Source organism: Asterias rubens, chromosome 22 (genome assembly GCF_902459465.1).
Source record: "Asterias rubens chromosome 22, eAstRub1.3, whole genome shotgun sequence".
In the NCBI taxonomy this organism is placed as follows: domain Eukaryota; kingdom Metazoa; phylum Echinodermata; class Asteroidea; order Forcipulatida; family Asteriidae; genus Asterias; species Asterias rubens.
The window spans coordinates 371,318-383,974 of record NC_047083.1 but is presented as its reverse complement, the minus strand read 5'-3'; the positions used below and the strand labels follow the sequence as shown (position 1 = coordinate 383,974).

Below are 12,657 nucleotides of genomic sequence, written 5' to 3'. Positions count from 1 at the left end.
TAAGTGAGGCATAACACGGTGAAGTCCTCCTCACACAAAAAATCGGGAGTTCCTTTTCTCTTTGTTTTAGTTTTTTAAGGCTAATTTTGGTATTCTTCATTTTCTTGTAAATAATGTGTAAGCTTCCGCTAATAATCATTACTATAGGTGCTTGCTTCCTCTTCAGTTCAGGAAGGTTTACAAATTTTAGAATTTATTATGAAACAATAATGTCAATTTTCCACTTTTTAAGATGCTGTAGATTATGTGAAGTTCGACAAGACTGCAAGAAATGTTCTTAAACTTACTTATTAAAATTCAGTTGAAGGAGGTGTAACAAAACTGCAAATAATTCCTGTTCTGTGCTGTTATCTCGACATGGCTGTACAGGAAAGGTTCCTTAAAACTCATTGATTGAAATTGTTAGATACCTAGTTATGGGATTGAGCTTCCATGCCGTGCAAGAATTTCGTGAATTGCCTCGAACAATATTTCTCCCGTTCGGAAGTTCGGAAGTTCCGAGGGCAAGGACTCTCGTAATATCTCGCTAAATCTCCTAAGTTCTTAGTAGCTCGTCCTCTACTCATGAGTGAAGATTTAAAATTGTTGAATGAAAAAAAAATAGACAAGAAAGACTGGCAGCTTTTCTACCTCCATAGATAAAGAGAACAAATCTCTCTACGTCAGTCAACCTCTAAATAGTAGTATAACATCAGGACTACTTTAAGCTAATCACTACCTGAGGGGTCGAGCATAAAATCACCCATTCATTTCAACTCCTGCTCGTCCAATCCCCCACCTGTGACGGTGCTGTATATAAACACAGCCACTGCCACATCGCCCCCTGCCACTTCGCCCCTTGCATAGCCGAATCGTGTTAGTCCCAAGAGACCGTGGTACATGCTGATTTGCCATACATCACAGTTCCACCATGTCCCCGTTTGAGTCACCCTAAACCATACCACAAGCGTTGTTCCTCAACAATTCCATACAACAACCACTCGCCTCTTGTTTGGCCACGAGTCAGTGGTCTTTCGATCCTCAAGTAATTTTTAACCAAATCGTGGCTTCAAGTATAGCATAGAAGCTTGAACTTTGATACTGTAGCAGACGCTTCTACAGCCGCTGGCGAGAGACTAAATTCCGTCTACTGAAATAATCCGTGTACCAATAATGTCCTCTGAAAACCAAACGAACGGGTGAAAGTGATTTTTGCTCGCGTAGAAAGTGCAAGAGACCTAGAGAAACGGTTATCTTTTTTAAGAGCTTCAGATTGTGAAAGTTAGACATAGTCGCAGATGTGCACCCCTCATGGCTAGACAGTCTTATCCTCACTGGGTCTTTTAAAGCACCATTAACCTTCCTCTGAGGTCAGTGGATCAGTCTTTGGTCTTATAAGATGTGAAGATGCTTGAAAGAGAGAAATGACGCCGCAGTTGTTCAGGTCTGGAATACTTTACTCTCAAATTGTGCAACAAAAGCTTCAACTTAAAAACATGAGTTATGGTTGGACGTTCCTATCTTTTTCGACTGCTCTGCTATGGTTAAAGCACCAGAACATTGCTTTTTAGTTAGAATTCTGGCTTGTTGCGTTCTAGGCATAATACGCTTATACAGCTAGCGCAGAAATTTCGCGCTTACCGAGAATGGTGATCGTTTTGGCGCAGAATTCGGCGATGAACCATAGAGTAACTGTCCTTACTCTATGGATGAACCAGAGCCATGAAATTTGGCCCAAGTTGATCGCGTTCAATATAAACATCCAATGTCGAAGTTTTGATTCTTGATTCGTATTCCTGTCAGATGATGTTAAGTGTATAGGCTCAATTAGCCTCATCTATGATGTAAGATAAGCTTTCTCGTTTCATCCGTTAATGTGATTTCAATATCTTACGGCCGTTCATAAAACAAAATGAGAAAAAAAGTTCGATGTTTTTCCGGCTTTTAGAATCAAAGTTGTTGTAAGCCGAGGCAATCTGTCATGAAGAAGAAAGAACGAAGAAGAAAAGGGATGTAAAAGATAATGCGCTTTTGCCTGGCGGCCCGACACTCCGAGAATGAGAGGGGGAAATGGCTGCTGAGTGTCTACCGTATAAAAGCGCGCTTCCCCGGCGACGGTCTCCGCGTTATTAGCAATCCCCATGGGGCGCTTCTCGGGAGCGTCAGGGAATGAACAATAGATACTCATATCGGCAATCCCTCGAGGTTTGGATATCAAGATAAATAAAAAATGCCCCAGGAACTAGATCAGAATCGGTGATTTTTATAAGTATCGCTCAAATTTGCATCACCGGGGCACACCAGGGACTCATGGGGAAGAACGCGCTGTTTGACGGGTGCGGTTTGTCGAGTAATGCCATCGGTCAGTCTGTCCGGTTTATTTTTCTGGTTTTGCCTGTTGGAGCCTATAGCTTGGAGAAACTTACAGTGGCGAAACCAGAGGGGGGCACAATGGACCTGCCTCTTTTACTCCGAAAAACAAAGGCAACCCCAAGAACAAAACAATTGGGACACTCTATAAATAAAGGGTCCTGTATGCGGTGGCAGGGAAAAGGAATCCGCAACAATTAGCAATATTTTGTGAACATGTTTCTGGAAATAAGTGACTTAACAAAAAACAATCATAATGCTAAAAAGTTATGTTTTTCTAAGTAGTTATAGCATTATGAGTAAAGTTCCTCCCGAGACTCAGTGTTTGGAACGAGGAAAAAACAAGATGTCATGTTCATCTTTTCCATTTGAATATCAACCTCGTTCCCAGTAGTGTACGATCTCGCTGCATCATTTTACCGCACTGCCCATTGTTCTCTATATGCAAGTATGGTTCCCTGACGACCTCCATTGTAAACGGTACGGTAACACGGATGGGGTACCGCGTCTAATTTGAAACTCGGCCTCGGTGGAAAGTTACTTTCCGAGTGGGCTGCTACAGCTCATGGCTACGGCTGTATGGCTACCGAGGTGTTACTAAGGGCGTCCTAATAGATACTTCAACACAAATTACACGGCAAGCCATTCGTAGCCGACCGTAGTCAGAGCCATAACCGCCTTTAGGGACGTACACGGCTGAACATTCGGTGACCCGTGCAGCATCTTCCCCGTGTCTCTTCGCTATTCTGTTTGTAAAAACTAAAATACATTACTCCAATTCTATATAGGGCATTGAACTCAGGCCCCTTAAACAACATTTATTTTCCACGTGGCCTCAGATTTTGCACGAACGTTAATGCCTGGTGCGACAAGTAGACTGGGGATCGATCTTAAATAATTTAACTGGCCATTTCCCAATGGGAAAACACACGGATTATATTTCCAACGAGTCTGAAACTCGACTTCAAAAAATTCTCCTTTTTTATCAAAAAGAGGGAGACGATGATATAATGCACTTTTATTTTTGCACAATTTTCTCTGTCGAGTCTCAGTCCAGAGGGAGATGGATTGGGATAAAGATCTTTTGAATAGAAAGGGAATTTTTTTTCTTCATATTTTTTATGTGTGGGTACATGAAAAAATACATTTTCTATATCGTGTTATTTTTTTTTTTTCAATTTCAAATCATGTGCGCTGTATTGCCGCGTTAGGTTTAACTTTCTTCGTATGTCTGTCCGTCTGTCTGTCTGTCTATCTGTCTTTCTATCTTCGAATTTCAGTCTTTTGTTTGTTTGTATACTCGTTCGTTGGGGTGTTTGTTTGTTAGTTTGCTTGTTGGTTAGTTGGTTTTCATGTTAAACAAACACGACTCAATGTGTAACTAAGTCATATTTAAGAAAACCTAATAAAATTTGTATAAAAAACGCACCAGCTTATTTCGGTTAATACATACAACCAACATTATCTCAAAATCTGTATTACTTTTTAATCTTAAACCTTTGTACATTCTTAAAATCTGAAAAAACTGTCTCTAGTGAGAATTTTTCTAAGGTTATCCATAAACTAAGTTTGCTTTGAGTCTGATTTTTAAATTCTAAAGATTTGTTTACAGGTCATTCTTACATTTCCATTATAAACCATGATTATGTATTTTGGTCGCCTTCTCGTCAAAATATTGCTTTCAAAAATTACCCTTTTTATTCCGATGTGACAAAGACTTGACTTCATAAGAGATGAACATACGACTCTGGGGTATTGTCCTCTATGTGGTTCCCATGGTAACGAAAAACGTCGATTCTAATTGTGTGTCAAAAAGGGGGATAAAGTAACGGAGAATATAAACTGGGACGCAAACACAGGGAAGTAGAGATTGTTGACCCAGTGATGTGTTCAAGTTAAACACCTTTTTCTGTTTTCTTTTAATTTATTTCTCTCTTATTATTTCAGGCTAAAACCCCCTTGCGCATATAAAGGAACTGCGCACTAAAGAGTTGTTTGTGATAGGCCCCGCGAGAAAGGTATGAAGGCTCTGGGCCCAGCGAAAAGTCGTCAACATTGTTGTCAATGACTTGTTTTTAAATTTTAAAGTTTGATGTTTCTCGAGTGAGGCTGAGAAGTGCGTTATTTGACTCACCAAAATGGCTGACAAGATAGACGCATTTATGAGTGCGCTGCACGATATGCAAGGGGTGTAGGTCACAATTTCCCGAGTTTGGCAGAAAATTTTGCTTAAAAAAATTCTTTGTTGAGCAGAAATTGAGTGGGGCACCAGTTGCCACATTGTAAACTTTATGAAATTTGGGCTTTATGGAATTTGGCCCTGGGCTTCGACGAGTCCAAAATGAACAATTACCCAAACTATGTCTCCATATCTTGTAAGGAAAATGATGAATTGAAAACCTCGTTGTACATCATTCGATACTGTTGACTTTTAGCAAGGTGTAGAGATATTGATCTGTTCGGATATGTTTAGAAGTGTTTGCAAACTGTCTGGGATATCATGTGACTTGCACGTGGTGCAGGTGAATGTAATAATGGGACATCTTGAAGACATGTTGGAACCACGTGGTAAAGGTAGAGAGCCATGGATTGTTTTTGTCGGTATGCTTAGGCAAAATTGAGTGCAGGTCACATTTGAAGGTTTCAATTTAATGCAGGAGTCGAGACCATCCACTCAGTTAGGGCGCCCTCTATGTAAGCATGAGGTTGCAGCGAGCAGGGCCCAATTTCATAATAGTTTTTAGCAGAAAATGTTGCTCAGAAAATTGAGTTGGGCACCGGAGGCAACAGTATAAACCGTATGAAATATTGGCTTGTAACCTGCTTCTGCTAAGCAGCATTTTTCTGTACTTAACGTGTTTTGCTAACAGGCAATATGAAGTTGGTCCTGCAGAAGGGGGAAAATGTGATCCGGAAGGTTCTGTATAGGAGCCGTCGGAATGTTTTATTATAACTGCCATGACTCCCCTACCACTCAAGTAACACATAAGCGGTCTACATGCCTTCCTAACCGTCGCACTATTTCCATGTATACTATTTCCAGAGCATAGTAACCTACGTTGTCACGGTGACTCTTGAAGCTGAATGGTTGTTTCTTCTGGTTGATAAGATACTGTTTCTATCGCCGTTGTTTTTCCACCTCGACCCCTTTGCTGAGAGTGTGTTATGATAGGGGGGACGTCTCTTCGACTTCACTGTCTTGAGATAATGGTTGACTGACCGTTAGAGGAGTAATACATTAGCCTGCTGAAGTTTGTTGATGTAAGATCTTGTAGACGGAGATACGGAAAACACGAGGCGTGCATGCTCTGAATGATGCGCCGTCAAATGGGTGTGATTTACGGTCAAGTGGGTTAGGGCGGCCGGGGAGGAGTTTCCTAGTCAGAAGACCGGGTTTGATTTTAGGAGTAGTGTCGCTAAGGTTTGTAGAATGCTTAAATCTTTGGAACTTTGTAAAACATGTTTTGTTTATTGATCGTATGCCTGCAATGTGAATACAAAACGACAGATCGACTACTCCTGGGTATAGAGAAGCAATTAATGGTTGGGATGGAGGCACGCTGGGGGGGGGGGGGCATTTCAAATGGACCATAACTTAATTTGGTCACCCTCCAATCCTTGAACTAATTATTGGGTTTTTAATAACATGTAATTCGATTTTAGGTTAGGTCTATGCCCTTGACATGAATTTACGGAGCGAAGTTCACCAGCTTTGTTATTTACCAGTTTCTTAATTCCCCCATAGAAGAAGTAAAATTCAGAATCGATGGAGCGTGGATGATCTGATCAACTTAAGTGCATTACTATTTAGACGGAGATTGTAAGAAATGAAAGATGGCCGATACGTGGGTTGAACGTGCCACTTAGCGGCCGCATTGGGATTTCAGATGGCGATTTATTATTGGCAATAATTCACTGTCATTAATATTTGTAGACGACCACTAGTAGCTCTTGTGTGTTTTATTCATCTGGTCAGTCGAAACACCCAAACAGGTCTGATGCATGCAGCACCAGTTAATTTCATTTCATATAATTCTGGTTGCGAAGCCACTCTCTCAGAAAAAAAACTATATCACATTAGCCAAGAACCCAAGTGTATGAAGACAGGGAAAGAAGTTTCAATTGTAGATGTGGAAGGAAAACCCCGGAAAATTAATCCAAGAGAAAACCTACGCAATCAGGTTTAATGGACTGCTCAATCCACATAGTACTCCTGGCGTGATTCGAACCGGGGTCTTAGATCTGGCAGGTAAGGAAAGGCAAACCCAAACAGCCCCCCCACCCCCCCCCCCCCCCCGCACCCCCACCCCCCCCCCCCCCCCCCCCCCACCACCCCCCCCCCCAACCCCCCCAACCCCACTACACCCCATCCCATACCAGGTATAGTTCACACACCAGATGGGTTGATGGTAGTCTTCAAGCTAAAATATTTTCAGGAAATTCCTCATTAATAATATTGAACAACAGTTATACAGATAATGTCCTGATGTTTTTAAAATTAGCTTTACTCCAAGCCCCCCTTCACTGAGACATGCGCATAAAGCCGCAGGTTGGGGGGGGTAGTTTAGTGAGCAACACATCCTCGTTCCCTTGACAGTCCAATGTTATTCACCCCTCGTTTAATTCATGTGGGTGTCCAATTACTCATGTCGTTTTCAACCCTGAGTACGGTTAAAACAAACACTTCGGATCGCATTTCCACCTTCGCACTATCTGATGAGAATTCCATCTCAAGAAATTTTTTAAGAGACGGGATGTCTTCTTAAATCAAAGATGAGAAGTGAATTACACGAGAGGATTGTATGCAATTTATAATGGAATGAAGATGAACAAATTACAAATAAATGAATAATTTGTTGTATCTGACAGTGTACTTTACATGTAACATGGTCTCTCATGACGTCATTGCTTATTGCCCGAAAAGGATTTTCTAATTAAAGTGAAGCCCGAGGTTGTTGTTGTGAATGCGTAACTAAGCAGAAGTTACACAATGCTCAAACTAATATTAATGTGTAAGAGACTTGGTCAATTTCATACTCTGTTAAGCAGAAATTAACTGCTTAGCAAGTGTGTTTGCTGAGGCAAAAACTAGTGGGCAACAATTGCGAAAATGAAAACCTTATGGAGTTTTGGCTGGTAATCAGTTTCTGTTAAAGGCAATGGACACTATTGGTAATTACTCAAAATAGTTATTGGCATAAAACCGTACTTGGTAAAGAGTAATGGGGAGAGGTTGATAGCATACAACATGAAACGGCTCCCTCTGAAGTGACGTAGTTTTTGAGAAAGAAGTTATTTTCCACGAATTTGATTTCGAGACCCCAAGTTTAGAACTTGAGGTCTCGAAATCAACCATCTGAAAGCACACAACTTCGTGTGACAAGGGTGTTTTTTTCTTTCATAGTTATCTCGCAACTCCGACGACCGATCGCGCTCAAATTTACACATGTTTGGTATTGTATGCATATGTTGAGCTACACCAAGTGAGAAGACTAGTCTTTGACAATTACCAATAGTGTCCACTGGTTTTAAACCACATTAATTTGTAGTACGTAGCAAGTTTGTATGCTTATATGCTTTATGATGTTGGACACTATGGTCACCAAATGCTACGCTCTTTTTGCGTGTTTGTTTGCTTACAGGTTTTATACAATATTGGTCACCAATGCTCCCCTCTAGAAACTTCATGGCGTGTAATAATTGACACGTTATTGCCCGGTGAGGGCGCTGCCGCGCTGCCCCATTTATGGGTCAGGCTATTTTTTTTTACGCGATATTTCTTGGTAATTTTGACCAAAATTTTGGATCACACGAATTTTCCTCTTTTTCTCTTTTTTCATTTATTTTATGTCAAACTCGGAACCAAAGCCTGATACATTGATTTCTTAGGGAGATGAAAAGAGGGTGAAAATGAGCATTAAAAACTAACTTACAAATTAACTGAGAAATGAAATTTAGATCAGTTTATTTTGAAATCAGGTGACAATTTGGAATGTGATTGTTTTGTTTATGTCACCATTTTCCAAATAACTATCTGACATCATTGAAGAGATATGATGTGAGGGATTTTTACCTTATTTGTTTAATGTGATTATACACTCGTGACATCATAGGTATGATAGTATTTGATATCTCATATAGATAGGACTACAGTTGTGAAAATAAACTTTGCAGTCGGCACGATCGTCAGATTAAACACAGAGAGTGATCTCTCGCGTATGTCGCCATAGCTTTGAGATTGCCTGGAACTGGTTTCCTAAAATTGTCTCTCGTGGCCTTTCCCTGACAGAGAAAGCTATGGCGATTTATGATCAGGATTTAGGGCCACAGATTTTGCAGTTTCATACAAAGCACAGTGTGTAATGTACAAAGTAAGCCTCAATCAACCATATTGGGCCCCTTTTTACACGAGAGCAATTTAGCAAGGGTCCCTTGCTAATATTGTAGTATGGTTGTAAACATTTACAAAACTTATCTCGTGTGAAAACGTCACAAACTCCAGGCCTAGTGTCCAATTTCTGTTGCAAAATCTTGTCAAACATTGCTACACTTTTACAGCCATGCTAAAATCAAGCAAGGGACACCAGTTATATTGCTGTCGAAAAAGTGACGAGTTGTCACATGAATATCTTTTGCTCTGTCATGTGTACTACAACCTTTATCCAGAGTATAATTGTCAAAGTCATTTGTAATTATTTTTTGATTTACGCACCATTAGAAAAGCAAAGTTTGGAACTGAAAATAATGTTAACTCATTGTTTGGAATATTCAAACCACAACCGGGAAGTTTCATGGAATGGGTTACGTGTTCCGAATCATGTGTTGGTGGACGTGAGGGTTTTGCTATGAAGTGCAGTTTATTACAATAATCCCCATGACATCATCAATGAATTTGAATAATTGTTAAGGGATATGATTGTTAAGAATTTGAATCATAATAACAATACATCGCTTATGAAATGCAAAACTATTTGACTTTTTAGGTGTTGAACAAATAAATTCTCACAGGATAGTTTTATAGTAAAACTAACTATCTGCATTATGCCTATATAATAGCATTAAATTAAAACAATTGAACGGTTCCATCACCCAAAGGTAATAAACTTTGCCTTTAAAAAATCCAAGAAACTATTCCACACGCATCTTTGACAAATCGGCACTTTGCTTTGTTGCTTATAATTTTCTGATTGGACAGCACTGCGCGAGTTATATGCAAATTATTAAATTCTGTGTCTCTATTGGTCCTTTTGTTAATGACGTGCAATAAACAGTCGGTGACCAGACGATCGTGTGTTGTGTGCATTCAATGCATGCCACGCGTTCACACACACACAACAAGTGAACGTACGGTATGTGAATGTGTGTGTTGTATGCGAACGACGTGCTGCAGACGATTTTTAGACGGTGTGTGTGCAAAGCTTTCATTTCGTGTACAAAAAGCAATAGGAAATCTAGTGAGAGTTCCGTCATTTCTGAAGTTCTTTTGCTTGGAAACTAAATCATTTACATCCAGAATGTTACCCTCAGCATGGACAGATACCAAAGGTGAGTACATTTGAGCACATTAAAAGCTGTGTTTGTATTGTTTTATGAGATGGTTTGCCGATGTAAAGAACCAAGTTACGCACGTGTATTGGCTTGTTTTCTTGGGATTATCTACACGGGAAAAAACAAGCCACACGCCCCGCGGGTACGCTTGACCATTCATGGGTCTGGACATCTGCAGTGCTGGACTAGTGTTTCATTTTCGTTGTGACCAAAGTCTTACATTTTGAGCTTGAAATTTGACGAGAGTTTGTGGTTGGTAATGGCACTAGGTTGATCATGTAACTTGTAACAATTATCAGGAAATGTGATATTTTTGCAGTGTTTTTGCAATTTATACAGTGTATTGTGTTACATAAAAACCTAGGGCTAGTGAGTTGGCCTTTCTTAACCCGGGGGCAAGTGTGGGGTTTCGTGTTCAAAATTTAATCAAAAGAGTATTAATATTGGCTCATATGAAAATGTGATTAGTAACTATGATAACCGTGACGTGACTACGGTTACGGTTTCATCTCAACTATTTGATAAGCTGTTTTCCTTAGGTTTTTATTACTCAAATTCTGAAAAAGTATCTGTACTGAGTTGCATAGAAATACATTTACAATGTACACTTACCTAATTTACACTTAACTTTAAAGATAAATATAAAATACCATTGGGGTATGGATAATAAAGTTTTGATTGAAGTTCTTTTATATTTTACTGTTCATTTATTGATTTTTCTTTGCTTTGTTTAGGTGTTTTTGTTTTTCATACTGTAATATTCGTTTTGTTTGATATTTTTCCGTCATCTTTCATCTTCTTATAATCCTAATTGGATATTTTTTTTTTATGATAAAGCTATCGCAATCACTTTTTATGATACTTTAAAAAAAACTATTTTTATACCGTTATGTGAGCTTTTACTTGAATCAATTTGTGCGGACGACGTCAGAAAGCTCAGTAGTCAGAAATGCACACTGACAATAACATTTCTAAGGACTAATCCTGAATGGTATTTAACCCTCACACAAACATCAAAAACCTTCAAATGGTGCCTTCTGGATCCTCAGGGGATTAAACTCACCTAGAGCCAAATCCTATTTTCATTGGACGCTCAACCGCAAGGGTTGAGGTTTTCTGAAAACGATTTTGATAAAAAAAAGAATTGAAAAGAGGGAGAAAAGGTGTTTTTTGACCCGCAGTATGAAAAGAGTCCAGAATTCTGACAGACGCTTTCTTTATGAGTGACTAGAAGTCGACCATTTCTCTTTTTTTGAGGTGTTTTTCTGAAAGGTTCTGACTTGCGGGATACAAAAAATAATTGGCCGCAGGTTAAGTGTTACCGTGGAATTTGTGTAGTCTTTAGGAATAGGAAGTGCAAGCTAAGGGCAGGTGGTGATTTGAAGTATAGTCGTTGTGTTTGTGGGTGTGGTCATTAGAATGATCGGTATGGCGTTTTGTCGTCTAAACTTGGGTCTTGTACTTTCGCTACCTGTAGAGCTTACATTCCGAACTTTGTAAAAAGTATTTTGGGGGAATTTTTTTATTCGATGCCAATTTAAACTTTTGTATTTGGTTTGCGGTAGCACTGTGTCTTCTTGCTGGGTAGATTATGTTCTTTTGAGAGTTTGTCTCGCTGTTATTCTCCAAACTTAAGAAGAAGTTGATGTGCTAGGAACAATGCATTTTCAGTCACTCGGGACAAGGTCTCTGAAAGGAAGCTCCTAATTTCATGGGTGTGAATAAGTTCCTTTCAAGACTCTCATGAAATCAGTGCTAATTTATAGGCCCTCATAAAAAAAAATAGGAAAATAATCTCATAACAAAAGAAGTCAGTGACCTATAATAAAGTGACAATGAATTTGATTTAGAATTTCCAGAAAACAAAGAGAGAGAAAATCATCTCACATCCTGTCGAGGGGATGCTGTCAGCAATCCTTTGTTTGATGGACGTTATTGGTAGTCATTTTACTTCCGCGTTATCTCGTGTTCGAGATCATATTATCCAATGTGCACCAATACTCCCCAGGATACATCCTCTATTAGAGAAATTGAAATGACTCGATTTAAAGGCACTAGATACTATTGGTATTAATTGAATGACATAAAAACTGAATTGGTAACGAGCAATAGAGAGCTGATGATCATTGTGAGAAACCGCTCCCTCTGAAGTAACATAGTTTTTGAAGAAGAGGTTACTTCTCACTCAAATAATAAAATACTTCAGCTGAGGCCTTTTATTATGCATTGAAAGCACACAAAGTAATGCAACATGGTGTTTTTTCTTTCATCTCTTGCAAATTCGATGACCAAATGAGCTCAAATGTTCACAGGTTTGTTATTCTATGCATTATTATGTTGGGACATATCAAGTGAGAATACCGGTCTTTGACAATTACCAAACATATCCAGTGCCTTCAACACGAAACTGGAAATAAGTGGTGTTAGCCAAATTTCCTGTTGTTTTACCGACAACGTATCCGGACTGTCTGTGTTTTTCGTTCGAAGACGGATATTGAAAAAAAAGAAATGTTTGCAATATCCTGATACAAAAACCCCTAGAATTTCTTTTAAAAATCGCAGCTTCTTGTCATCGACCAATTTTCTTTGTTCTACATTGTACATTCACCCTTTACGTTCACCCACTTGCAAAATACTAGTTAAAACAAAATATATGAGTAAGAATTTTCTTCAAGTATTCTGGCTGCCTAGTTCAGTGCTAAACTAGGGTCCCAAATTTGACTGCTAAAATAGACAATCATTATTGCATTGGGAAAATGC

At 39.3% G+C, this 12,657-nt stretch overlaps 1 protein-coding gene across 2 annotated transcripts in view; it reads left to right on the top strand.

The window, feature by feature from the left end:
* The first annotated feature begins 9,707 nt into the window (after nucleotides 1-9,707).
* The window catches only part of LOC117305073 (ankyrin repeat and BTB/POZ domain-containing protein BTBD11-like), a 46,185-nt gene continuing 43,235 nt past the window's right edge, over nucleotides 9,708-12,657 (top strand). For both annotated transcript variants that reach the window (XM_033789799.1, XM_033789797.1), the window contains exon 1: nucleotides 9,708-9,894. The gene's annotated coding sequence lies outside the window, so the exon portion shown is untranslated. The remainder of the gene's footprint in view (nucleotides 9,895-12,657) is intronic.